The sequence below is a fragment of the Ursus americanus genome, chromosome 3 (assembly GCF_024610735.1).
Source record: "Ursus americanus isolate L20-20 chromosome 3, mUrsAme1.1.p, whole genome shotgun sequence".
NCBI classification, from domain to species: domain Eukaryota; kingdom Metazoa; phylum Chordata; class Mammalia; order Carnivora; family Ursidae; genus Ursus; species Ursus americanus.
Window position 1 is genome coordinate 49,352,531 of NC_142129.1, and position 27,593 is coordinate 49,380,123.

Below are 27,593 nucleotides of genomic sequence, written 5' to 3' on the forward strand. Positions count from 1 at the left end.
TTCCTTTTTAAGGCTGAATAATATTCCAGTGTGTGTGTGTACTTTTTATTTATTCATTCATCTGTTGAGAGAATATTTTGTTTTTTTAAAGATTTATTTATTTTTTAGAGAGAGAGCATGGGGCGAGAGACAGAGGGAGAGGAAGAATCTCAAGTAGACTCCCTTACTGAATACAGAGCCCTACACGGGGCTCGATCCCACAACCCTGAGATCATGACCTGAGCTGAAACCAAGAGTCAGACACTTAACCAACTGTTCCACCCAGGCGCCACTGTGGAAAGACTATTTTGAAAGCATTTCTTAAAGTATGTGGCATGGGGTACCTGGGTGGCTCAGTCAGCTAAGCATCTGCCTTTGGCTCAGGTCATGATCTCTGGGAGCTGGGATCAAGCCCTGAGTCAGGCTCCTTGTTCAGTGGGGAGTCTGCTCCTCCTTCTCCCCCTGGTCATGCTGTCTTTCTCTCTCTCAAATAAAATAAAATCTTTAAAAGAAAGTATTTGGCATATAATATGAGCATGCTGAATGTCACCTAGTAATTATTTTTAAGGATTTTTGTTTGTTTGTTTGTTATCTCCACCCAGTGTGGAGCTTGAACTCACAACCCCAAGGTCAAGAGTTACATGCTCCACTGACTGGGCCAGCCAGATGCCCCTACCTAGTGATTAATATTGTTACAGGAAAAATGCTAGAAGAAAATACACCAAACTTTTAACCATAATTTTAATAGGGTGGAGGGATTCTGTTTTCTTCTTTGTTTTTTCTATGTGCATTGCATTACTTGGTAATGTGGTTTGATCAATGAAGATTACTGTAAATACACATACACACATTTTAGCTACTCTGCATTCTCTCTTCATCTTTTTACCAAACTATTTTAAAAAGGTGTAGACATGTTGCCTCAGCCACTTTTTTAAATGGTCTTTTTTAAAAGCATAGACTGTTGACCACTTTGCTCTGAGAAAGTGCTGCATTACGCTCTGTGCCCAGTGGGTGGCAATATCCACATTCAATCCCACCTGCCACCTATATCCTCAAAACCACAGCCCCTGTTAACAAATGCTCCGATTTGTTACAGTCCTAGAAATGTAGGCAGTAGCTATCTACTTTTCACAGTCTTCTATGCTGCCAACATCAAAGACAGCTCCAGATTACATCTGTGCCTGTGAAGTTCCACCTTCTCTGGTTCTAATCAGTTGCCTCCTCGGCCCCCAACCCTGTTGGTTGTGGAGTTGCCAGAGCCATTCTGGTGACTGGGAAAGAGGGGAGCAGAAGGTACAGCAAGGAAAGAAAGAAACTGATTTTTCCTTCTTTCCTTAGTTGGGGAAGAGGAGAAGCTTTAATATGAAATGAAGTTTAGCATTTTTCCTAATAAACGTGATAAAGTTTTAATCAGCAACTTGGCACTAGACATGACCAGTGGATTTTTTATTACTTAAGAGTAAGGCTGATCCTGAGCTCATCTACACCAGTATGGCTGAACCAATCACCAAAATACATAAGTACTCCTGGACCAGATGGTAAACTTTCCAGCCTGAGCTCCCTCATGTACCTGTTACACTGTTATTTGTAAACTTAGTTAAGTCAACAAACACAACAACAAAATGAAGGAAATGAAAAACTAGTGAGTCACGCAATATAAGAGAAATCCACACAAATCAATTGCATTCCTACATCAAGTTAAAATTTATAAACTTTATAAAAACTCCATTCATAACAGAGAAAAAAACATTAATAACTAAAGACAGGAGATTTTGTTAAGGAAGTAATGTTAAAATTCTGGTAGTCATAAAAATAATAAAAGCAATACACATTGGTGTGAATGGGAGGTTTATGTCCTGTTTAAGAAAACAAAATACGTAAGATGAGAATAGTTACTAGGTCTCTGGTTCTCAAAGTGTGTTCCTCAGACCATGCACTCTACTAAGAAGTTGAATGTGGTATCACTTTCACTCCTTATAGCTGGGTAGCATCACCCATTTTACTAATGAGGAACAGAGGTTAGAGGGGTAAAGCGTTCAGCCCCTGAGGTTCCAGGTTGCTGAGTAGAAGCACCAGAGTCAAAACATAGCTCTGCTTTACTCCAAAGCATGTCTTCCCCACCAAACAGGGCTGCCTGCCAATTAATATGATGCTGGTAAAAAGAATTTAATATGTGTACTGCCGAAGCAAGCACCGAAAAATAATGTTGTAAACAGTACAGAGCTATATCATAAAAACCTGATTATTAAGTGTGGCATGACTTATTCCTCTGCTTCTGAATGCCAGGAAGCTCCAGAGACTTACATGTTCTATTAGCACAATGTTAAATCACAGTTGTTATTGTTATTGTTGTTGTTATTGTTTTTAAGTAGGCTCCAAACCCAGCATGGAGTCCATTGTGGGGCTCAAACTCACAACCCTGAGATCAAGACCTAAGCCAAAATCAAGAGCTGGATGCTGAACTGACTGCACCACCCAGGTTCCCCTTAACTCACAGTATTTTCAGAGCAGGTAAATGGGCTCATCTGCCTGCATTTGAGCAGTAAATTCAGTAAATACCCTGTGACCCATTGCATGGATCTCATTGCAGAAAGGGAGAAAACCAAATTGCATCACTGGAGGTGCTGGAGCTGAGAAGGAAGACAAGTCTAATAAAGAACTCAGAGGCGGCCTCCAATTGAGTTCACCTGCTGGCTCCACTCAAGCACCTGTGTGAAGAGCTCCTGCCACCACTCCTGTAACGCAGGGATCTCCAGCTGTTGGAACCTTGCACAGCACACCACTGTTAGGAAAGAGCTATGTAAGTATGGCTTTTTGCTAACTAAACAGAATTGGAAAGGATTTTTGCTTTTAGGGAAAAAGGCAAAAAGTGAAAATAGCATTCGGCATTTGTTTTGCGGCGAGGTTGTAGTGGCAGCATGCCCCAAGCAGCGAGAGTGGCCCGCCATCCTCCTTCCCTGGGAGCCACGTCTCTGCAAGCTGCCTAGCTCTGAACTGTGCCTGTGAGCATCTGTGCTTTATCTTGATTTATTTTGTGCATCTGTTAGCAAGATGTGTCCTCAGGTATCAGAAAAGCCGAAGAGAGGTTATGTTTTTGGTCTGGGGATGCTCAGTAAATTTACCATATAAATTAATGGTAATATCTTCTTCAATTTATGCCATTCCTGCTTTCAGAAGGCTTCATAAGAACATTCTAGTTTCAGATAGCTGGGGAAACCTGTACTCTGACTGTGTCCTCTCCACCCCTGGTGAAGAAGCACAGAGATAGTACAAGTTTCTCCTTGGTGGCTACATTAGGTGACAGTAAGAACTTAATGCCCTGGGGAAAATCCTCGAGCCCAATGTGGTGAGTTCACTGACAACACTGAATACCTCACCCTTGAATTTCTCTCATTGAGCAGGCATTAATCAGCATGCTGTAGACCAGTAACATGTTGTGGTTCTGGCAATTTCCCAAATAAAAGGTCACTCCTATCAATCAATCAATCAATCAATCAATGTAAATATATATGATATATATGATATATATTCTTTTTAAATTTAAAGGCAATTTTCCCTTATAACATTATAACATTTACCTTTTTATATAGTTTAATGTATTTTATTTTATTTTATTTTATTTTTAAAGATTTTATTTATTTATTCGACAGAGATAGAGATAGCCAGAGAGAGAGGGAACACAAGCAGGGGGAGTGGGAGAGGAAGAAGCAGGCTCATAGCGGAAGAGCTGATGTGGGGCTCGATCCCAGATCGCCGGGATCACGCCCTGAGCCGAAGGCAGATGCTTAACCGCTGTGCCACCCAGGCGCCCCTAGTTTAATGTATTTTAAAAGCAAACTTATAGCACAGAAGACAGACAACATTAAAAACATGTACTTGCATGTAGGACAACTCAGAAAAGTATGACAAATGGATAGATCTACTGTATGATAAAAATGCTACAAACACCAATTTAGTTGCCATCAATAAGAAATTTACTTGTTAAAAAAAAATCCAAATGCTGGCATTGTCCAGAAAAATTTAGCAGGCTTATCTATAATTGTTATAAAGTTAAATTGCTGAAATGTGTTCACTGAAACATTTTGACCTGCATTAATGCTTTAAAATATTCCCTCATTTATATTAAAAATTCACACACAAATGAAAATGGAAAAACTGCCAATACCGGATTTCTGTCCCCTATTTTTCCATTTGCAATCATATACTTAGGTAGGTACCTTTTGACCCCGGGGGAGGGGGGTATCTAACATTCAGAACTACCAATAACAGGAAGAAGAGAATTTTTTTCCTTTTTTAAAGAATGAAATGTTTTTCATCATAGTGGATTCTTTTTTTTTTTAAGATTTTATTTATTTATTTACTTATTTATTTATTTATTTAACACACAGAGAGAGAGAGAGAGAGAGAGAGAGAGATAGCCAGCGAGAGAGGGAACACAAGCAGGGGGAGTGGGAGACAAGCAGGCTCCTAGCAGGGGAGCCCGATGTGGGGCTCAATCCCAGGACTCTGGGATCACGCCCTGAGCCAAAGGCAGACGCTTAACGACCAAGCCACCCAGGCGCCCCGTCATCATAGTGGATTCTTAAGCATGTTCTACACGTATGTGGCACGCTAGCTGGATGTCTCTTGCCATAACTGTGACATGTTTGGCACACGGATAGCACACAAGTTGCTGTCTTCAAAGAGGCCCACCAGATAGGCCTCGCTTGCCCCCTGCCAAGCACCAATAGCTGCCCTCTGGAAGAGCAGATCTGTTTTGAAGTCCTGAGCAATTTCTTGCACCAGACGCTGGAAAGGAAGTTTGCGGATCAGAAGTTCTGCGGACTTCTGCTAACGTCTAACTTCACGGAGTGCTACAGTACCCAGGCCTGTAACGATGAGGTTTCTTCACCCCTCCAGTAGAGGGCGCACTCTTGCGGGCGGCTTTTGTAGCCAGTTGCTTCCTTGGTGCTTTACGACCGGTTGGTTTTCCCGCCGTCTGCTCCTTATGAGCGTGGTGCAGAGACCTTCTCACTTACCTGCCTTCGCCTTCCGCTGGAGCTGGGCGAGCTAGAGCGGTGCTGGAGTTAGTGAGCTAAGGCAGGGGCGCGGCAACGGCTGTGAACACAATGAAAGCATAACATTTACTTTCAAAAATCACCTTAAGTAGAGAGCCATATGAGTTTAGCAACTAACATATGACACTCTGTATTTCCACTTTTTAAAATCAGGTGGTTTTTGCAAAATGCATCAAGATTTGCCACTCTTGGGGTGCCTGGGTGGCTCAGTCGTTAAGCGTCTGCCTTCAGCTCGGGGCGGGATCCCAGGGTGCTGGGATCGAGCCCCGCATCAGGCTCCCTGCTCTGCTGGGAGCCTGCTTCTTCCTCTCCCACTCTCCCTGCTTGTGTTCCCTCTCTCGCTGTCTGTGTCTCTCTCTGTCAAATAAATAAATGAAATCTTAAAAAAAAAAAAAAAATTGCCACTCTTGCCTTTGCTCAGGACTGATATTCCCTAAAGCTCCTGGTTTCACTACCACTAATTATAAATGGGTTGTGGATGATGCTGCTGTTCCCCACCGCGCGAAGACAGAAAGGGCTCCCGGGGAGAAAGCACATCTCAGATTCTTCATCCTTTTCTCCTTTGCTTTCTCTCACAAGTGCTTTTGCCTAGCATCTCAAGAGTTAGCACAGCCTGGTAGAAAAAGTAACACCCACCACCAGATTAACAATTAATTCAGAACCACCCACTGAGTGAATCATAGGATTTCTAGCAGTTTCACTCAATGGGGCTTCACCTCTGGCTTGAGCTAATAGCTGGAAGGGAGTGCAGGAAGAGAAATGAGGAAAGGAAAGGAAGTTTTCCTTGCAAGGTCTGCCAAGCAGAGTCAATGCATCCTTAAAATTGCACATTTAAAACGATTAATATTTGAAGAGAAAAATGTCTGATTCTTCCTCTTTTTTACCATTCTGAAATTTTTAGTCCATGCTCTTTATTCCTCTCCTTTTAGATCCATGAAACAGCGTACATTTACCCAGCGGAGGCTGGGACACGGGTCAAAGGCTGACGGCCTGCTTCGGGGATATTAGACACCAGCTCGCAGTCAGATGTGCCATCAGCAGGAGCAGCTTCAGCTTAAGCGAGAGGGGCATCTTCTAAATCAGGACTTCCCTAGGGCACCTGAAAAGCCAAGGGTAAAGATAGTCCATTTTTCAGGGCCTCTTTCTGAGCATATTAGAAATGTTTGTAACGGGGACAGTCTCTGATGCTATTAGATTGAAGGCCCGGGTGCCATCTCTGGTCTCAAGGAGATCCTTAAAAATAGGCCATTAATGGAGAGCACTTGCAAGGCTCTGGGGGGGAAAAGGCACTCCAAGTAAAAAGGATTATGCTACTTAACACGCACATTTTGCACATTCCGAGAGGCTGGGGGTGAGGAGGGAGCATTGCTGAGTGCATTGGTTGCGTATATTACGGCATATAAATGTCACTGTAGTCAGGTTACAGCCGGCAAAGCCTGAATTAGACCCACATGCATTAGCCATTGGAATTGTTTGGAGTCTCTTAGCAGAAAATAAAGCGCTCCCTGGGAGTATGGATGTTGGGAACCGTGATGGGTGAAATCCGTCAAAGGCTCAGGGTTGGTGGGGTGGGAAGGGTCCCTCACCTGTGGCAGATATAGTTGGGCTGCAGGTGACACTCTTTGGAGGAGGTGTTGCCCCATCCCATGACGGGGAAGGGCCAGCTAGTGTATTATAGCACTCAGCAACTTCAGGATCTCTTCTCTTTCTATTGCAGCAATTTTCTGTCTATGGTCTCTGGAGCTAGACCGCCTGTGTTTGAATTAAGGTTTCATTATTACAGCTTTTCTATCTCCGATAATGGAACAATCTGGTTTCTTCATGTTGGTTTTAATAATGTGTTACTTGAACTTGTTCTGGCCTTGTTCAGCAAAGAAGCTTGCTTGCTGTCCTCTGGAAATGCACTGAAATCCAACACTCACTGAAGACTTGATCAAAAAGACACAATGCTCTCTGACCTTGGCAAGTCTTTGAGCCTGTCTCCTTATAAGAATCATATTAATAATACTACGGTTGTTGTGAGAATATAACAGGACTATGTTTTTTTAAGGAAAAAAAATGTTCCTGGACGTCTACTGTCTCTAGAAGTGGAGGAGCCATCAATTCATCTTTGCAGATTTCCTTTGTTTCGAGAAAAATACCAGAATGGACAACTTTAGTAATGAGAGGTAAATATCCAGTACAAATACATATAAACATTACATATACCAATGCATTTAATCTTCCTAACATTGGGAATAAAAGTTCTATTTAACAAGTATTTATATGGCACTTACTATGTACCAGGTATTGATCTAAGTGGTCTTCAAATATTAACCCATTCAATCTTCATAACAACTCACATGACAAGTGTAAACTAAAATTACTTGCTCAAAGTCACACAGCAGAGGGCAGGGCCAGAATTCATACTCAGGTAGTCTAGCATGAGAGTCTGTGCACTTAATCACTATGCCAGGCCCCCGACTCTGAGTGTGGTGTCTGCACCATAGCCTAGCGTCTAGGAAAGCGCCTGGACCACAGCAGGCAATCAAATATACCGAAAGGGTGGATATGAGCCTGACTGCCTGCTTCATTCTAAAACACTATGCACAATGACAAACTCAATCCTCTCAACAACCCTGTAATACATAGGTACTATTATTAGAGTGAGCATACAATTTATCACCAAAATCAGGACACTCTTACTAATTATAACCAAATAACAAACATAAGCCAGGACTATCCCAGACAAACCACGACATATAATGACCTGAATAATAATGATAGTTATTATTATTATATATTATATTATATTATTTATTATATTAATATATATTAATAATAAAAATAATATAAATTAATAAAATAATATATATCTGTTGTTGTTGTTGTTGTTGTTATTACACGAGTGATGAAACTGAAGCACAGGGAAGTCAATTAATTTGTCCAAGATCACGCATGAGTGATGGCGTCAGGATTGGAAGCCCAGTATTCAGATTCGAGAGTCTTCAGTAGTGACTCTGCCACAGGGAAGTGAGACAGAGCTGGAGTGTTTTCCTTAATGTCACACAGACAGTCCCAGACCCCATGCTATTTCTATTCATATACTCCCTCTTCTAAGGTATTTGTACCAGAGGTCATTCCTGAGTCTCATTTGTCCTCCAAATCACCTTTGAAGAAAGAAGTTCTCCCTAGGAAACAAACATTCTCCTACATGGGGATTTGCTTTGCTAAAACATGGGAAAATACTCAGGTGATATTTATTACATTTTCATTTATAGGTTTTTGGATTTCCAAACATCTTTCTGTTATTGATTTCTCGTTGAATTCCATTATGGTCAGAGAGCACACTTGGTATGATTTCAATTCTTTTAAATGTGTTAAGATCTGTTTTCTGGCCCAGAAAATGGTTTATCTTGGTGAATGTTTCTTGTGCCCTCGAAAAGAGTGTGTATTTTGTTAGGGTTGGGGGAAAGTGTTCTCTCTCCTGGTAATTCCATCAACTCTTGCTTCTTGCAATTTAAAGCCCTAATTAGGTACATACACAGTTATGATTGTTATGTTGTCTTGGTGAATTAATCTTATATCATTGTATAATATCACTCCTGTCCTTGGTAGTATCCCTTGTTCTGAAATTTACTTTGTCTGATAATGGTGTAAGTTCTCAAGCTTTCTTTTGATTAGTGTTTGCATGGTATATCTTTATGCGTCCTTTACTTTTAACCTATGTATGTGTCATATTTAAAATAGGTTCTTCATAAATAGCATATAGTTGGGTCTTGTTGTTTATTCAATCTGACAATGTCTATCTTTTAATTAGTATGTTCAGGCCATTTATATTTAATGTAATTATTGACATGTTTTTCATTTCTCTGTTCCTCTTTTCTGCCTTCTTTTGGATTATTAGAAACATTTTTTTATTCCATTTTAATTTATCTATTGGCTTTTTTACTATATCTGTTCATATTTTTACCCTTTAATAATTGCTCTAGAATTATGTGTACATTTTTAAACTTATACAATTTAGAGTTAATATTTACCAGTCTAAGTAAAATATAGAAGCCTTATTAATATATATATATGTATATATATGCTTCCTATGTATATATACTTCCTTTAACTCTCCTCTCACGAACCTTTATGTTATAGTTGTCATTTATAATACATGCATATATATTGAAAACCCCGCCAGATAATGTTATAATTTTTGCTTTCAACAGTCACACATATTCTAAAGAACTCAAGAAAAAAATAATCTTTTATGTTTATATATATTTCATATTTATATGAACAAATAGTTACCATTTCTGTTGCTCTTTTCACTCCTGAAGACACAGATTTCCTTCTGGGATCCGTTCTCTTCAGCCTGAAGGACTTCTTTTCACATTTCTTTTAGAGTAGGGCTGCTGGAGACAAATTCTATTAGTTTTCCTTCTTCGAGAATGTCTTTTATTTCACCTTCACTGTGGAAGGTAATTTTTTCAGGCTACAAAATTCTAGGTTGACAATTCTTTTCTTTGATCACTTTAAATATGTTCCTCCATTGTCTGTGGCTTCTGATGAGTAAAAACTTCATGGCTTTCTGAGGAGAATTCCACAGTGATTCCCCCGTATATAATGTGTCCTTTTTCTCTAGCTGCTTTTAAGGTGGTTTTTTTTTTTTCTTTTTTTCTTTTTTACAGCAATTTGATATGAAGTGGCTAGGAATGGTTGTATGTTAATTTATCCTGTTTGGGGATGGCCGAGCTTATTGAATCTCTAAATATATGTCTTTCAGCAATTCTAAGAAGTTTTTAGCCATCTTTTTCCTTCAATATTTTTGTCTAAGCCAAATTTTTCACCTCTTTTTCTGGGACTTCAATGAAGCATGTGCTTAACCTTTTCACAGGTTTCTGAATCTATTTGATTTTTTTTCAGTCTTCTTTTTTTCCTCTGCTCTTTAAAGTAGATAATTTCTATTGATGTACTTTCAAGTTCACTGGTTCTTTTCTCCATCCTGACATTAAGCATATCCAGTCAATTTTTAATTTCCAATACTATATTTTTTTAGTTCTGAAGTTTACATGGCTTCTATATCTCTGCTGAGGATTTTTATCTTTCCATACATTTCAAGTATGTTTACCTTTACCTCACGGAGCATAGTTATAATAGCTGTGTTAGCCCAGTTAGGTTGACTAGATAAACTTTTTTCATTTAAGTTTCTGTAATTTGTAATCCCTTTGTTATAGCAACTAAACTTATATCCAAACAAATATATCCATTGACCTGTAGATATATATATATTATATATATATATATATATATTATATATATATATATGAAATATTGTTGAGTGAAAAAAAAACAAATTGCTGATCAATATGTACACTATGATCCTATATTTGTAAACATCAAACCACAAAGTAACCTATACATATTTGTGCATAATTATAAGATTCTACATCAACTATTAACTTCAGTTACCTCAGGTGTGAAGAATGGAGAAAAGTTGGAGAGGATTAATATTTGGTTTTATACATTTGGCTTGTACTTTTAATGAACAAATATTACTTTTTATAACTAAATTAAATGTTAAAAATCTGTATTTGATTATAAATTAGTAATTAGCAATTATTCTTTATTATTTGTTACTACTTAGTAATTTTTTAAATAATTAAAACATATTAAAAATTCTTTTTTAGGTCCTGATATGCTCTACAAGTGAGGCTCCCAGTGAAGAAGGTCATGGATGATACAGAGATAGTGAGTAGATCCCCTAAAGGGCTTGGTAGGACGAAAAAGGCTAGAGCAGTTCCTGGAGCCATTAGTTCAGGTCCTCAAGCAAAGAGGTCAGCAGGAAATGCTGGTCATACTCTTCTCAGCCTGTGTTTTCTCAATGCCAGAACCATCTTGGGTGCTGAATCCACCTCAGTGATGAGGGGAATCGTCCTCAATAGACAGCAATAAGCCTGGATAATGGAAAGCCGCATGCTAGTATTTTGGAAGAAGAGAGGAGAGGATATATGGCTGCGATGGGCAGCTATCATGTAACAAAATAACCTCCAAGCTTGGAGTCAAAAGAGCTAGCCTCAAATCCCAGCTGCCAATTATTAGCTGTACAAACTTGGGCAACTGCTTAACCGTCTTAACCTCAGCTTCCTTACCTCTTAAGTGGGAATAATTACACACATCATATAAAGTTGTGAAAATTAAATAAGACACAAGAGCCCACAATGCTGAGTTGTTTGTTGAGGTTGCTCGTTGTTCACATAAGTCTTGCATTGAAATTAATGGTTTTTAATACAATTGTTCCATTTCATGTTTGATGACAATCCAAATAGCTTCATGGACATAGGTTTAATTATAAAGAGTTCATGGACATGGTTGTAATTTGAGATGCGGTTTCACGGGCATTTTTTTTTTTTTAAGATTTTATTTATTTATTTATTTGAAGAGAGGGAGAGCATAAGCAGGGGGAGCGGGAGAGAGAGAAGCAGGCTCCCCACTGAGCAGAGAGCCCAACTTGGGGACCCAATCCAGGAACCCTGTGATCATGACCTGAGCCGAAGTCAAGCCCTTAACCGACTGAGCCACCCAGAGACCCCTCACGGACATTTAAAAACATTATTTACTTTTCACGCATCCATTAGGCAGAAACTTGGACATGTAATGTATTGTAATATTGGACAAATCATTGAGCCTCAGTGTCTTCTTTTGTAAATTGGGACTAATATTTTCTGCCCTACTTATCGCGTAGGATCACTGCATTTCAAAGTATGATATGCAGTTTATGAAAGACATTTGTAACATGAAAGTGCTAAACAAAGATAAGATGTTAGTTTTTAGAAGCGCCTGGGTGTCTCAGTTGGTTAAGCGTCTGCCTTCGGCTCATGTCATGATCCCAGGGTCCTGGGGTTGAGTCCTGCATGGGTCACCCTGCTCAGCAGGGAGTTTGCTTCTCCCTCTGCTTCTGCTTCCCATCCCTGCTTGCGCACTCTCTCTCACTCATTCTCTCTCAAATAAATAAAATCTTTTTTAAAAAAAGATGTTAGTTTTTAAATTTTTTAAAAGTTTTATTTTTATTTAAGTAATCTCTATATCCAACATGGGGCTCAAAGTCACCCGGTGATCAAGAGTCACATGCTCTTCCAACTGAGCCAGACAGGCACCCTGGGATGTTAGTTTTAAAAATAGTATTTATTTTTATCACAAAGAAAATAGGAAAATAAAAGTAAAAGAAAGAAAAAAAATCACTTAAATTTCTAACAAAAAGAACTCCCATTAATATTTAATTGAATTCCCTTGTTATTTTTCAATACATGTTCTTAAAATAATTTTAATCATATTCCATTTATAATTCTATATCCTTTTCACTTGTTTTATAATAAGTACTTTCTATGACATTTTATATAATTGAAAAAAAATTTTTTTTAAGATTTTATTTGTTTGACAGAGAGAGAGAGCACAAGCAGGCAAGATAGAAGCAGGCCCCCTGCTGAGCAGAGAGCCCAACATGGGGCTCGGTTCCAGGACCCCTTTAGTATTTTCTTGAACAAGCAAATGTTCTTTTTCACTTAGGCTATGTTAATTTCTCTTTCATTAATATGGATGGCTATGCATAGAACATCTTAGTGCATAAACTTTCCCATCTTTAAAATTACTTCTTTGGGATAGAATTCTTCTTCTTCTTTTTTTTTTTTTAAGATTTTATTTATTTATTTGACAGAGAGAGCACAAGTAGGCAGAGCGGCAGGCAGAGGGAGAGGGAGAAGCAGACCCCCGCTGAGGAGACAGCATTGAGAGCTCTATGTGGGGCTCCATCCCAGGACTCTGGGATCATAAGCTGATCCAAAGGCAGACATTTAACCCACTGTTACCTATTTTTCTCAAGGGAAGTATTTTCAGCATCTGTGTGTATCTTCCCAGAACACAGACTATGAGTTTTTTCTTCAGAAGGGTATTTGTAATGTTTGCAATTTTCCTATGAAGAATGTCTCTATTAAAACACTGTACTGGATATTTAAAAAAATTTTCTATTAAGAAAAAAAAAATCTCACCCATCATTGTCTCAGAGTTATGACTCAGGGCTTCTAGTTCACATTTTCTGTCCCAAAGAAAGCAATGAAAGCCTTCAGGACACCTTCCCTTTTTGGAACAGTTGCCTGTTCCCCTTGGCAGATTTGGTGGCCTCTAGTGGGGACAGCCACTATGCCTAACATGCCCAGGGTTCTGGTGCTCTGGATTGTTTGGATAATTAAGACATGCTCCTTCGGGCAGAGGTGCAGAGCAATGCGAATGACCTCAGGGTCATGTTCAGTCTTGTATTTTGCCAACGCAAAAAGGGATAGTAGCATCCTTTGTCCATCCTGTGTCTCAGAGTGTCCTGACACTTGAGTTTCTTCATAAATAATGATGACAATGATGACAACAGAGATGAAGGATCTGTCCCAGGCAATGAAAACACCTCAATTTTGACAGATCATAAAACAGTCTTTTCTAAAACCACTAAGACTTTTTTTCTGTCTTGAGTTATACAGATGATTAAAACCCTGGCCAATGACAAGCTAGTCCCTCCCTCATTTTTTCCCAACTTCCTTAAGCAAAACCAACAGTGAACATATATGACAAGTTTCCTGCATGAAGTTGATTACTCTGATTGGTTCCCCCCCCCCAATTATTGTCACAGGAAGCATGGTTATCACAGGAAATTTCATAGCTGAATTCTGTCTTCAAAAATTTATTTAAATCAAGCATTTGTGGTTTCCAACAGTGACAGTAGGAAGTGGGGTAACCCATGCTCTCTACCCAACCACAACATGGTATTGATGCCCTCTGTTCCAACTCGTGAAAATGGACTGGTGGAGCATCCTAATGGCAAATCAGGGGGGATCAAATTCTGAATCTAGGACATGGCTAAGACATCCCTGTCCCCTGGATCAATTGTATTTTCTCATGGAACTATCATACCCTCCTTTTAAAAAAGCAAATGCCTTAAAAGATGATTAAAATGGCAAATTGTATGTTATATATATTTTTTACCAGAATAAAAAAAGTCATATGAGATAAAAAGCTTTACCCTTAACTTCCTCTTCCCAGATGAATAGAATATCAAAGAAAGAACTTTAGAGATCCCCTAAACATTTTGCTTGTTAAAAAAACAATCAAATAAACAAAAATTTTGATTGTTAAGCACTTACTCTTCATTCATTTATACCCTAACTTATTTCGGAAAGAGTTTAAGGCAACTTCAAAACCATATAAAGTATCGTAAGGCAATATAAAATAGAAGTAATGTAAGAACTTTCAGAAAAAGTAAGACAGAAACAATGATAATTTTAAAGGATTATTTTCAAAATAATTTGATAACTTCAAAAATGATATTTTCAAAGTAGGGTAGATAGCATCATGACATAAATACAGATATAATGTAAAAATGTGTTATTTTACTCATGAAATTGGGAAGAGTCTCACAACCAGTTTAAAGGAGAAGCTGAAAAAATGAAATATTTAAAGAGCAGGAATATTGAATTGAATGTACAAATAGAGGCAAAACTGACCCCTTTTGCTGTAGGAGAAGGAAGTCAATTGAACCTCTATCAGAGGGGATGGAATTTGCATGTCTATACACAGGAATTATTCTGCGTTGCTCTCAGTAAACTACAATTTACAAAGTTACAAAATGGCTTCCATGTCACTGGAATCACATAACATCCAGAGGGGTGTCCTCTAGAGTATAAACAATGTATAATTTCCAACCAAACACAAATTTTTCCTTACACATTCAAAGTGTCAAGAACTAAGCTAATAAGAAAATACATACCAGGCTGGAATAGGATGGGAAGAAATCTATTTTCACAAAGTATTTGAAAACCAAATGACTGCAAATCTACAGTTACCAGCGCTTTGCCTCTTGGTTTTGTTTTTGGTTTTTTTTGCCTCAGAATCCAAATGAATTTTATTTCTCTCCTAATCCCTATAATATTCCCATATGTGTCATGATCTTTTATGATATTATATGGTAAATACTTCAGGGTGGAAACATTTTTTCAGCTGTGTGAGTTTCTCCCTTTATCATTTTGGATGTTTTCATCTATTTGCACAGTTTATTCTTTTCATTATTTAAAATAAAGACTGAGAATTTGATGTGCCTGTGACTCTAATGAAATTGCATGAGCTCTCGTATCTGGGGAATTGTAGATTCTTGAAGACATTCGGCAGCATCAAGCTATTGGCAAAAAAGATGAAATATAAAGCTGCCTTTAACATTGACTGGGGCAGGGCGCCTGCGTGGCTCAGTCAGTTAAGCAACCAAATCTTGATTTTGGTTCAGGTCATGATCTCAGGATCCTGGGATTGATCCCCCAATCAAGCTCCATACTGGGCATGGAGCCTGCTTAAGATTCTCTCTCTCCCTTTGCCCGCTCCCCGCCCCACTCATGTGTCCATGCTCTCTCAGATAAATAAATATATCCTTGAAAAAATAAAATAAAATTGACTGTAGCCCTCCTCTACGGGTCTTGCGAGAAGCTATAAATTAAGAGTCAACCAAAATTCATTGGAAGTGAACACCTGCTACTGCCCTTACACCATAGTTCAAAGGTGAGACCTTCATCTGTTGACCGGAGTCTACTCCAACCCTCCCTTCAGTTTATTCAGCAAAAGATTTGTATGTAATAGCCCAAACCACTCCTCAGAAAATTCAGGTCGGGGAGAACCCAACCCCCCAAATAACTCAAAGAGCATTTAAACTCAGAAGATGAATAGTTTGTCCTTGTTACTCAAATTAAATTATGACTCTGGACGCCCATCCTATCCACCAGGCAAGTTGATTTTTCCCTTTTCTGGAGATTTCCCTCCTCGGACCACTTCAAGAAACTTTAGGGATGTTTATTTAATACAAAGGTCAGTCTCAGTTACTACTACCCTGAGGAAGAAGAAAAGGGAAAACTGGCTGTGAGAAATTCAATTCTTTTCAGCTAGTGCTACTTACTGCCACTAGGTGTCGCTATTGAAACCTGAGTTATCCACCCCACACCGGTCCAATTCACTTTTTCTCCTTGTTTAAAGAGATTTTTTAAAACAAATAGATTGAAGAATGTAAACATAAATGTAAAACCCTGTTGTTAAATGTCAAGATATAATGAGGTAATAATTTACAAGAGGAATTTAAACATCCAAGTACATGTATTACCTCCTGTTGTCATCCACCTGCTCTAGATCTGGGACCCTTACCAATTTACAGCCCAGGTGTTAGTGAAGCAGATGAGGAAGGAAGGGAGCATACAACCTGGAATCCAAAAGCTTTGAGTAACTGGGTTATTTGTTTCGGGATTCATTTGGACTCTTGCATCATCACTTTTTTTCTGTTCTACTGAATCATTCCTATCAGCAAACAACATGCAACAATATCTCCCATTTTAAAAAAAGTCCACCCTTGGCCCCAGATCACCTCCAGTTTCTGTCTGATTGCCCTGCTTATATTCAGAGGAGAATTCAAGAGTTGATTATACTCACTGTCTCTACTTTCTCTCCTCCCATTTTCCTTCCCATCAGGTTTTATTCCTGCTATGTACCCTGAAAAACTCTTTTCCCTCACATTGCCAAATCCAATGTTCGGTTGACTCATGGTCCTCATTGATCTTGATTGTAATTGCCAGGGTTGGTCACTCTACTTCCTGCTGAAATCCTCTCCTCTCTGGATTGCACACTCCTGACTTTCCTCTGACCTCCTTGGCCTCTCCTCAGTCTTGGCTGACTCCTCCTCACCTTCATGATCCCTCACTGTGGAGTGCTGGGCCATGGATATCTTTTCTAGCCAAGCCCACTCTGTACATCATCTCATCCAGTCCAGTGGCTTTGCATACCATCTATACACTATGATTCCCAAATTAATATCTCATCGCTGATGTCTCCCTTAGCCCCAGCCTCCATATCTAGCTGCCTGTTTGACATCTCCACTTTGTCGTCTAACAGTTGTCTCAAGTTTAGCCTATTAGCCTATCAATAACTAACTCTTACCTTTCCCTTCAAACCTTGCTCCTCCTCAAGTCTTACCCATTTCCATAAAAAGCATCTACATTCACCGAGTTGCTCATGTCAAACACTGTAGAGTCGTTCTACACTCTTTTCTCCCATATTCCATCACCAAATCCAATCCAACCCAACAGCAACTCCTATAGGCTTCAGCTTCAAAACAGATAATTGCTCACCATCTCTGGTATGTTTTTTGGGAGTAGTGTTGTTGGGGTCTGGAGCCGCAGCCAAGAAAGAATTCTTGAGACATCTTTGGTTTTATTAAAGCATGCAGGCAGGACTCATGGGCAGAAAGAGCTGCTGTCCCAGATTGTGAGGAACAACTGATTATATCCTTTGGGGTTGGGGGAAGTAAAGATAAGGGAAATTCCAAAAGGATTTTCATATGCTAAAGAAGACTCACAGGATACTGGGGCCTGGCTATTGTCAAACTAAGGTTCTCTTTCCCTCTAGCAAGGCGTTAACATTAGGACAGTTGGGAGTTTCCAGGAGGAACATTATACTCTGCCCACCTTAAGTATTTGTCAGTGGGCTGCAGGTTATAAGGAAATTTAATTTTACTTACATTTCCTTCTGCCTGTGTTTCCTACACCATTTCCACTCTCATACCTCCACAAGATGTGTCACCACTATCTTACCCCTGGTACCGGCTGTCCTGCCCTGACCCTGCCCACAAAGTGTGAGCCATTCTTTGCATGGCAAACAAAGGAAACTGTTTCCAGAAAACTGATATAACAAAGTAAATCAGATCAGGTCGCTCTCTCCCCTCTTCAAAACGTTCCAATGGCTTCCGTTTCACTGAAGACAACATCCCAAGTGTCTCACCATGAGACACCACCCACGCCCTATTTGGCCTTGCTCCTGTGATCTCTTCCACTATAGCTCTCAGGGCTCTTTCATCCACTCACCTCACTCCAGTCATAGTGGTCCCAGCAGCTCCAGGAGCCACTATGGGGCCTTTCACTGGCCACTCCTGCTCAGAATCCTTTTTCCCCTTCGGGGCTTGGCTCTCAGGCGGCCTCTTGAGGGAGGCCTCCCTTGTCATACTATCTAAGATGACACACCCCTCCCCACTGCCCTGTTTTATTTCTCTTCTTAGCCCCCATCACCTCCTCACATTAGGTTATATGTTAACATATTTGTTTATTGTTTGCTTTGTTCTGCTACAAATAGAAGTTACATGAGGTCAGTGATGTAGGAAAGATGTTAGGGTTTGAAGCCAACAGCCAAGAAAGAATTCTTAAGATGTCTTTGGTGCAAAAAGGTGGTTTTATTAAAGCACTGGAACAGGACCCGTGGGCAGAAAGAGCTGTACTGGGTCATGAGGGGTGGCCCATTATATACTTTCATGTTGGGAGGGGGTTAGGGACAGAACAAATTTCCAAGGTATTTTGGAAACAAGGTTTGTAGGACCCTGAGGGGTCTAGCTATTGTTGGAAAAGATCATTTATTATTGTTTAGTAAACTCTCAGTCATGAGACCCTTCAGGTGTATATCAGTGGCCCATATGCTTAGAAGATGATTCCTAACATGTATCTTGGGGAGGGGGGCAGATAAAGAAAAAGGGAGCTTCCAAAGGAAGTTTTATATGTTAAAGTAGACTTAACAGGATCCTGGGGTGTCAGGCTAAGATTGCCTTTTGCCCTTAGCAAAGTATTAACATCGAGGTAGCTGAGTTCCTAGGGGAAGGTCACTCTGCCTGTTTCAAGGACTTGTCAATGGGCTGTAAGTAATAAGGAAATTTAATAATTTTTCTTCTGCCTTTGTTTCTCACATCAGTCAGGACTTTGCTGAGGCTCTGTCTCCAGCACCCAGACTAATAGCTGAGATAGAAAGGCCAGTCGATAGATATTTACCACAGCAATGAATGGAAGGGCAGCTGGCTATAAGTGGGGACAGACTGTTAGAATTGGAATTTAAGGCTCCGTCAGGATATACTGATCTGGGTTGTTAACGAGAGCATTACTAGGTGGTGACCTATACTGTGCCTGGGCCTCTGAAGCCAGCCAGTAATTTTATGTATTCCCCAGGTACTCTCTTTTTTTTTTTTTTTTTTAAGATTTTATTTATTTATTTGACAGAGACAGCCAGCAAGAGAGGGAACACAAGCACGGGGAGTGGGAGAGGAAGAAGCAGGCTTCCTGCAGAGGAGCCTGACGTGGGGCTTGATCCCAGAACCCCGGGATCACGCCCTGAGCCGAAGGCAGACGCTTAACGCCTGTGCCACCCAGGTGCCCCTCCCCAGGTACTCTCTTAGCGCCACTCACAAATGTTTCCAACATTTATTTATTTACTTATTTTTAACATTCTATTTTTAAGTAATCTCTACACCCAACGTAGGGCTTGAACTCATAACCCTGAGATCAAGAGTCTCATGCTCTACTGACTGAGCCGGCCAGGCGCCCCAAATGCTTCCAACATTTATTTATTTATTTTTAAAGATTTATTTATTTATTTATTTGTGAGAGAGAGAGAGAGAGAAAGTGAGCGCAAGCATGAGCGGGGAGGGGCAGAGGGAGTGAGACAAGCAGATTCTGAGCTGAGTGGGATGCAGGGCTTGATCCCACAACTCTGAGATCTACACCTGAGCCAAAACCAAGAGTCAGAAGCCCAACCAACTGAGTCAGCCAGGTGCCCCAAATGCTTCCAACGTTTAAATCCTCTCACAGACTGACAGTTCCAACAGCCAACCAGCATCCACGGTTATATGACAGCATCTTATAAAACATCCTTACAAAATCAACGAAATTTATTGCATTTAAATATTTAATTATTGTTAATAGTCAATTGAAAACCATTTTAATTGATTTTCTTATAAATACACAATTGTTTTTGGTATGATTTACAAACCCACTGATAATATCCCTTAAACTATCACCCCAAACATTTTCAAAGCTTCCTGTCTAGGGTAAAAATGATCCCTACAGATGGGCCAGCCAGTCATCTGCTACCCTCTTTCCATCCACTGTCAGATCATCTGTGGTGATGAGGCAGATTTCACCACCGATGTCTGTTAATCCCATCGTCTGATAACGATCTCTGCTCATCGAAGTGAAAGGTTTTGATGAGCTGAACCATTGATGAGCTCATAATTGCTGGTCTATCATCATCCTTCTGGGTCCTGAGTCAGTCAGAAAAAGAAGTATGTGTCTCCTGGCTCACTCTGGGAGCTCCAGGCCAACACTAGAGTCCTTTAATGACATAGCTCTTCAGGTGTAAACACACACATTTTCCCTAGAGACATTGCATCCCTGCTGGGGTGGCTGGGTCCACAGGAAGTTACTGATTGAAGCCCCAGAATGTCCTAAAGAATCTTCTCTACCCTGACCTATGCATCTTAGGATTCACATTTGGGAGAACCCTTTCTCTCTTCTCATCCTCAAGCCTCAGTCTGTTTCATATCTATGGATGTGACCTTCCTTGGGGTAAGGGAACTTGTCCAATATTACATAACGATCAGTGGTTTTTAGGCAATATCAAATAAGACAAAAAGGCAAAAACGAAAAAAGTACAAACTACTTTGACTTGTTTGAAGAGAGGGAGTCACCATTAACCTGCAAATGTGTAACTTGGAAGTAAGGTAGTATGACCTCAGAGCCAGAAGACAAGCAACACTTTGTACAATACAATTAACTATTGTACCTGGTTTGTTCTTTTGGAAAACAAGTAAATAAAAGTGTAGGTGGTTCTTAATCTTTTAGATTATGTGCTAATTACACAGTTGTTAAAAGGGTAAGGGAAAAAAAATCTCCTGGGTAAAGGTTCCTGCCAGGGAGTGAGATGGCACGAGATGGGGTGGGGTGGGGGGCCCCCCCAGGAGAAGCAGGACTCTGTGTATTGGCTAAAAGGTCCACTGTCATAAAATGACTCTGTGAAGGAGTTGGTGCAATTAAATGTCAATCTTGAGCTCTTTGCTCCTGCCTAAGGAGTCTTTAGAAGCCCTTTCTATCCATTTGCTTTGAAACGTTTGCTCTGCTCCTTTCAGTTTAGTACTGCAACATTTTTAAAAGACAGAAGGACAATTTAAAGGGAGGACTGATGTTAACAGATTTTATGGTGGGTTATTTATGGTGAAAGCTCTTGCAATCTCCAAAGGCTGCTTTCCCGTAGACTACTACCAGAATCGATCCATTTGCCAGTAACGTACTATCTTGATAACTGTAGCTTGACATTACAGCTTCAAATCAGAATGAGTTCTTCAGGTTTGTTTTTTTTTTCAAAGTCATTTTCATTATTCTAGATCCTGTGTAGTTCCATATAACCTTTGGAATCAGTTTGTAGATTTTTTATTGGGATGCTGTTGAAAGATTCAATTAACTTGTGAAGAAATGATATGTCAACATTAATGAGTGTTCCAGTGCATGACTATGGCATCTTCATTTATTTAAGTTTTATCAGTTTATCTTAACAATATTGTAATTTTCAGAGTATCACTCTTGCACAGATTTTGTTAAAATTACTCCTAAGTATTTCATGGTTGTTTCTTTTTTTATGTAAAAAGTATTGTGTGTTTTTTTGTTTGTTTTTTTAAAGAATACTACTGGGATGAATGACTGGTATTTAATTATTCACAAAGTACTTTGCCAACACTTTTATTTGTTTTTCTCCACAGGACCCTAATACTGATAGCTTCACATGGGATAATACATAGAAAAGGTTTTAAAGTACAGAAAGTCAGATGATATTATAATATCATTATTACCATTATTCTACTTCTTTATATCACTGTTATAGCTGTTAATCTTTCCAGAAAGCCGTGGTTGGAAAGCAGTGGAATAGCTGAGACTTTTCAGAGAAAAGGCTAGGAAATCGAGAACACAGGCTCCTTCCTAAAACTGCTCTCTGACCACAATGTATATGACGTAAGAAAACTGAGGATTCTCATGGAATCCCGGCTTTCATTGAGCATGTGTATGCATATGCAATGTGTGCAGGGACCCCTTCATCAGTTCCTAGTTCTGGGAAGACAGGAGGAAGAGGGTCTGGAAGGTTTTTCCCTTGTAGGAATCTCTTTGTTGATGTTTGCCGAGTTGCCACTCTTGGCCGGTTCATCACTAATTTCACCATTAACCTCATCATTAATTTCTTTATTAGTCCCGAACTAGCTCATTCCCCACACAGACTGGGTCCTTCATAGAAATCATTTTCCTCTGGTGTCACCTGTTCCAACGACCCACACAATCACTAATTGACATAACTGGCGACTGACAACTTGTTCTCTCTGTGGTGACACTCTCCTTTGCTCTGGTCACCCAAGCCTCAGTGTCTGTGACTTCCTGCCCACACCCCCTCTCAACCCCCCCCCCCCAACTCCCCCTCCAAGGCTGCTTCCTGGGGCAGTGACTGGCATTTAAACTATCAGAGTGCTTCAGGCTGAACTGTTTAATATTTCACACCCTCTGTTCTGTGTGACTCATTCTATCCAAACAGGCAGCCTGAGCTTTCTCATGCCTCTGGTTTCACTCTGAACACATTCGAGGCCACCTGAGGGACCCTTGAATGTCACCTTCTAAGGCCCATACAGGTACCCCCTTGGTTGCAATGCCTTACGGAGTCATGGAACAGAAAAGGAGACTCTTCTGCTACCTTGGGCACAGGAAACCAACTCCTGACCCCCATACATCTGAGAGGTAGCACCTCCAGCAGCTGGGGCCAGGGCAGAAAGCGAGCGTGCAAGGCGTCCTCCCGCCTGCATTCCAGCCAGAGGCCCTCTTTTCCGGGGGCAGAGAGGGGTTGGTGGCACCTGGGGGCGGCACAGCAGGGGCACTCTTCTCCTTTAGCCTGGGCGGAAGTACATGCTGAGCACCTTCATGCTCTTTGACCCTAGCGCTTGCTCTCCGGATCCTTTGGGCTGATGTCAGGACTTGAAAGCACAGGATCCGCAGGGCTACATCTGTCTCACATGTTTCAAGAGAGGAATAATACGCTGCGAAGGCCCTTCCGTGGTGGGGACACTGCCGCTAGTCCCTCCAGTACCTTTCGTGAATTAGAAAAGGCATCCCTAGTCAATGGTATTGTATAGCATTATATGGTGACAGATGGTAGCTACACTTATAAGCATAGCATAGTGTAGAGAGACGTTGAGTCACTATGTTGTACACCTGAAATTAATGTAATGTGTGTCAACTATACTAAAAAAAAGGCATCCCTTTCTCAAGGCTCTAGACTGCCATCTGTTGGAAGGTTGTTGTAATAGACATGGGCATGCACAGCCATGGCAGGGAAGAATGGTGCTCTGGAGACTTGTGCAGTGTGGTCAGAGGGGTGGACGAAGGGACAGTAGTGAGGTATGGCTTCAGTAACTTCAGTGGAGACTGGGCCTGGGTGAGCCATGCAATCCTGCAGAACTGGCATGTGGGCAACAGCAGTGAGAGTGTAAACCCCATCCTGGAGGCCCCCAGCAGGTAACTGAGGTGGAGACCTAGAGAAGGTTAGGTGTGCGTGGGTCTGACGGGGCATGGCTTGGACTTGTCCCTAGTGTCACAGGCTTCACGGAGGCTGCCGGCACATCAGCTGAAGAGGGAGGGAAGTGCCTGGTGTGAGGGAGCACAGACGGGGTCCACTGCTGGGGAGCGGCACTTAGAAATGTGCTCTGCAGCAGGGATGGCTTGTGAGTTGCCCCAGGTCTCCACTGGAACTGAGAGGCTCTTGTGGGGATGGGGGTGAGGTTTAGAGGCCCTATAATTCTGCAGGCTGGGGCTTACGCCAGAGAAATGCTATTTGGATACTATTATTTTGGCCAGTTTTGCTCCTAGGACCCCAACCTGGGAAAAAACCTGTTAAGCCATGAATGAAAATAAAAGGGGCCATCCACCAAGGAACATACGCAGCCTCTAGAAGCTGGAATGCAGCCCTGCTGCCATCTTGATTTTAACTCGGTGAGATCCATGTTGGACTTCTGACCTCCAGAAACGTAAATTCGTTTTTAGCCACCACAGTTGTATAATTTATTAAAGCATCCATAAAAAATGAATACAGTAAGTATCCTTGTCTTCATTTTAAGGTGAGAAAACTGAAACTTGAGCCAGGATCAAAATCTAATTCTCTATGACTTCAAAGGCCACACTTTCCCTATACTCCACTGATGCCCTCTTAAATTTTTATAACTAATGTCCTTACTGAAATCATCAAATATTTAATTGCTGGGACAACTACTTTAGAAAAAATCACTAATGGCATACTTCTGAATATATCTGCTTGCTACAAATAATTTGTTGACAGAAAAGAAATCATCAGTTGAATCTTGCCTGGAGAGTTCATGAAAAGAAAACCAGAATATCCAAATTTTCCTGTGGAAGCCCTCAATTCCAAGGAAACTAAAAAAAAAAAAAATCACTTTTTAGCTTGTTTATTCACTTGGTGGAATTTATAAATTATTCTATTTATGTGTAATAGTATATTGGTCATAATAAGATGGATGACATCATTAATCATCAGGGAAACATAAATTAAAACTGTAATGAGATAGCACTATACATCCCTAGGATGGTTAAAATTTAAAAGACAGAGCTTACAAGTGTTGGTGAGGTTGTGAAGAAACTGAAACTATCATAACATATATCTACCCCATTACCCACCAATTCAACTCCTAGAAATGTCTTTTAAGATGTGTACATTTGTCAAAATTCATCAAACCATTTGCTTAAAACCTCTGTATGTAATTTATATCTCAAGATTTGAAAAACGGGGGTGCCTAGGTGGCTCAGTCCGTGAAAGTGCCCCACTCTTAGTTTTGGCTCAGGTCCTGATCTCATGGGTTGTGAGAACTGCCCTGCTTTGGGCTCTGCACTCAGCAGTCTGCTTGGATATTCTTTCCCTCTGCCCCTTCCTGTGCTTGGGTGCATGTGTATGCACTCTCTCTCTCTCTCAAATAAATAAGTAAATCTTAAAAAAAAGAAAAGAAAGATTTAAGAAAAGAACCATGAGTTGAAACAAGAACCTCCCCCACCCCCACCCTCCCACACTGGGATTCTTCAAATAATCAGTGTGAGTAGAATCAGGACTTTTAAAATGGAGGCAAGTGGAGTGGTGGGAAGAGCACCAGGCAAGCACCAGAAGCTTCCTTCTGGTCTCAGTCCCTTCTCTGACTTAGCTGTATACATAAACTTGTGGGATTCATTTTGCCTCTATGGGTCTCAAGGTCCTTATCTGCAAAATAAATGAACTGCCTTAGATGACCTCACAGTTCCTTCTAGCTCTAAAATTCCATTATTTATCATTTTAAGGAATGAATCAGATTGCTTTAGAAGTTTCTACTTGATAGAACACTGCTTTTCCAACACACTCTGATTCTAATCTGTGATTCAAGTTGATACTGGGTCATTGGCAACATAATTCTCAGAGATTACATTTTTCTATGGGAAACTAGAATCCTCTTTATCAGATAGTTTCCAGGAATAGGTCTTTGAGAAAGGCAAGCACAAGCAGCATACATTCAGATTATAGGCATTTTCCATATTTAGATATAGCACATATGTATAGTATATATTAACAGAGACATGGCCATTACTAAAGAACTTGCTCTTTTTAAAGCTTTGAGTAAAAGGGTAATGTGACCACAATAAAAATACCAGACTGAAAGTCCCTGTGGCTTCAGACAAGCCATTCACATGTTCAGAGGACACGTCAATATCTGCACCATGTACTTTTCCACAGCGGTTTAAAGATGAAGTGAGATCTCGCCAAATAGGTAAAGCATGTTTTAACTTGCAAAATGTTGTACAAATATAAAGTGATTTGTTCTTATTGAGAATGAGAAGAGGGCAGGAACAAGTGTCTAGGAGGGGCTCATTCTACAAATGAGTACCAATCATTGCTCTGATGCGATGCAGGAGATAATGAGAGAGGCTTTTTAGGGACACAGAGGTAAAGGTATGTTAGGATTCCCTTGGTTTCATGGACTCGTGGTGATTTCAGATGCTTCCTGTGGTCCCTCAGCTCATTTCCCAGATTGTGTCTGAAAAAAACCCAGCCTCACCTCATCTGCAAGATGAGCACCTTTTAGTTTGCCAGGTTAGATAGGGAAGACTCAAGAGAGCTGAATGTCCATGGCTGGAAGTAGGGGAAGAACCACAGAAGGTTCTTGGGGGAACGAACTGCATAAGCCTGCTAAGGCTCTGCCCAGTGGGGAGGGAGGATGGAGGTGGAAGGGTTGGATGGGAGGGTGGATTGGTGGAGGGGTGACCCAAAGAAAGCTTTATAGAAGCTTTACAGAAGGGGGAGGTAAGGAACGGGAAGGAGAAGGGAGGGATGGGGAATGGCTTTCTTCTAGAGCACAAACTCTCCTGATGCACTGTTGATACTTGATGGTGTTATTTCTTTGTTGCTATAGTCCCAAGACCTAAAACAGTGTTAGCCATGCAGGAAGTGCTTAATAAAGACTGGTTGAATGAACTGAATGGATGCACAGAAAAAGAGGATCAAAAGGCAGCATTGACAGCGCCTCTTCACCCCCACTGTGCCTGGAGAAGGACAGTCTGGACTCATCTCTCTGGTCTTGGAGGCAGGAATAAAGAAAGATTCAGCAGGCTCATGCAGCCAGGTATCTGTGCTATTCAAAACATGCATCACTAATACCCCTTTTCTGACTATCCTAACCCAGGAGGCATACTTGATTCTTTCCTTTCCTATACATCTAGTAGCCCCATCAGCAGCACCCCTGAACTGTTTTTTTAATCTTTTCTGTCTTCACCATGGGCCTTACCCCAAACCCCATCATCTCCCATTGGGACCACTGCAGGGGCCTCCTAACATGTCTCCCTGCTTCCTCTCTGCCCTCCCATCTGTTGTCTACCCAACTGCCATACAATGATTTATAAAGTCACTCCTCTACTGAAATCATCCAGGTGTTTTTTCTAAGATTATTTATTTATTTATTTATTTATTTATTTATTTATTTGACAGAGAGAGAGGCAGCGAGAGAGGGAACACAAGCAGGGGAGTGGGAGAGGGAGAAGCAGGTTTCCCTCTGAGCAGGGAGCCCCATGCAGCTCCATCCCAGAACGCTGGGATCATGACCTGAGCTGAAGGCAGACGCTTAACAACTGAGCCACCCAGGCACCCCCATCCAGTTGTTTTGAACTGCATGTAGAACGGTGCCCTAACTCCTAATCGTAGCCCTTGAAGCCCTGTGAAAACTGACCTCCACTTTCCTTCTCTACTGTGTCACCCACCACTTTGCCCCTCCCTCACTTTCCTATAGCCACACTGGCCTTCCCTCTGTTCCTCCAACTTGCCAGCTCTGTGTCAGGACCTTTGCACCTGCTAATTCCCCAGCCCCAGCGCATGTGGCTGGCTTTTTCTTGTCATATTTTCCCAAATAACATGCCTTCCCTTTGTCTCCCAGTACGCTCTATCTCCTCATCTTGTTTTATTTTCTTTATAGGACTAATCTCTATCTGGAAACTGTTTACTGTTGTTTGCTTGTCTCTTGGCTCATCTTCCTTAGGAATGTGCCCCCTCCTTTGGCAGGGATTTGTAAATGTTGTTGACTGCTGTAACCTCTGTTTCCAAAGGTTTCTGGTACCCCTAGTAGGCACTAAATAAATTTTTTGGAATGAATGCCTA

At 40.8% G+C, this 27,593-nt stretch overlaps 1 protein-coding gene and 1 pseudogene across 2 annotated transcripts in view; one reads left to right on the forward strand and one right to left on the reverse strand.

Annotated features, from left to right (window-relative positions):
• The window catches only part of OSBPL3 (oxysterol binding protein like 3), a 257,656-nt gene that overhangs the window by 16,805 nt on the left and 213,258 nt on the right, over nt 1-27,593 (forward strand). The window contains exons 2-6 of one of the 2 annotated variants that reach the window (XM_087860961.1): nt 2,349-2,490; nt 2,570-2,779; nt 7,087-7,204; nt 10,697-10,757; nt 26,359-26,568. The gene's annotated coding sequence lies outside the window, so the exon portion shown is untranslated. Of the gene's footprint in view, nt 1-2,348; nt 2,491-2,569; nt 2,780-7,086; nt 7,205-10,696; nt 10,758-26,250; nt 26,569-27,593 lie in introns of those variants that run through there. The other variant, XM_045793008.2, reaches the window with a different exon arrangement.
• On the reverse strand, nt 4,562-18,072 carry LOC123788675 (histone H3.3A-like; annotated as a pseudogene).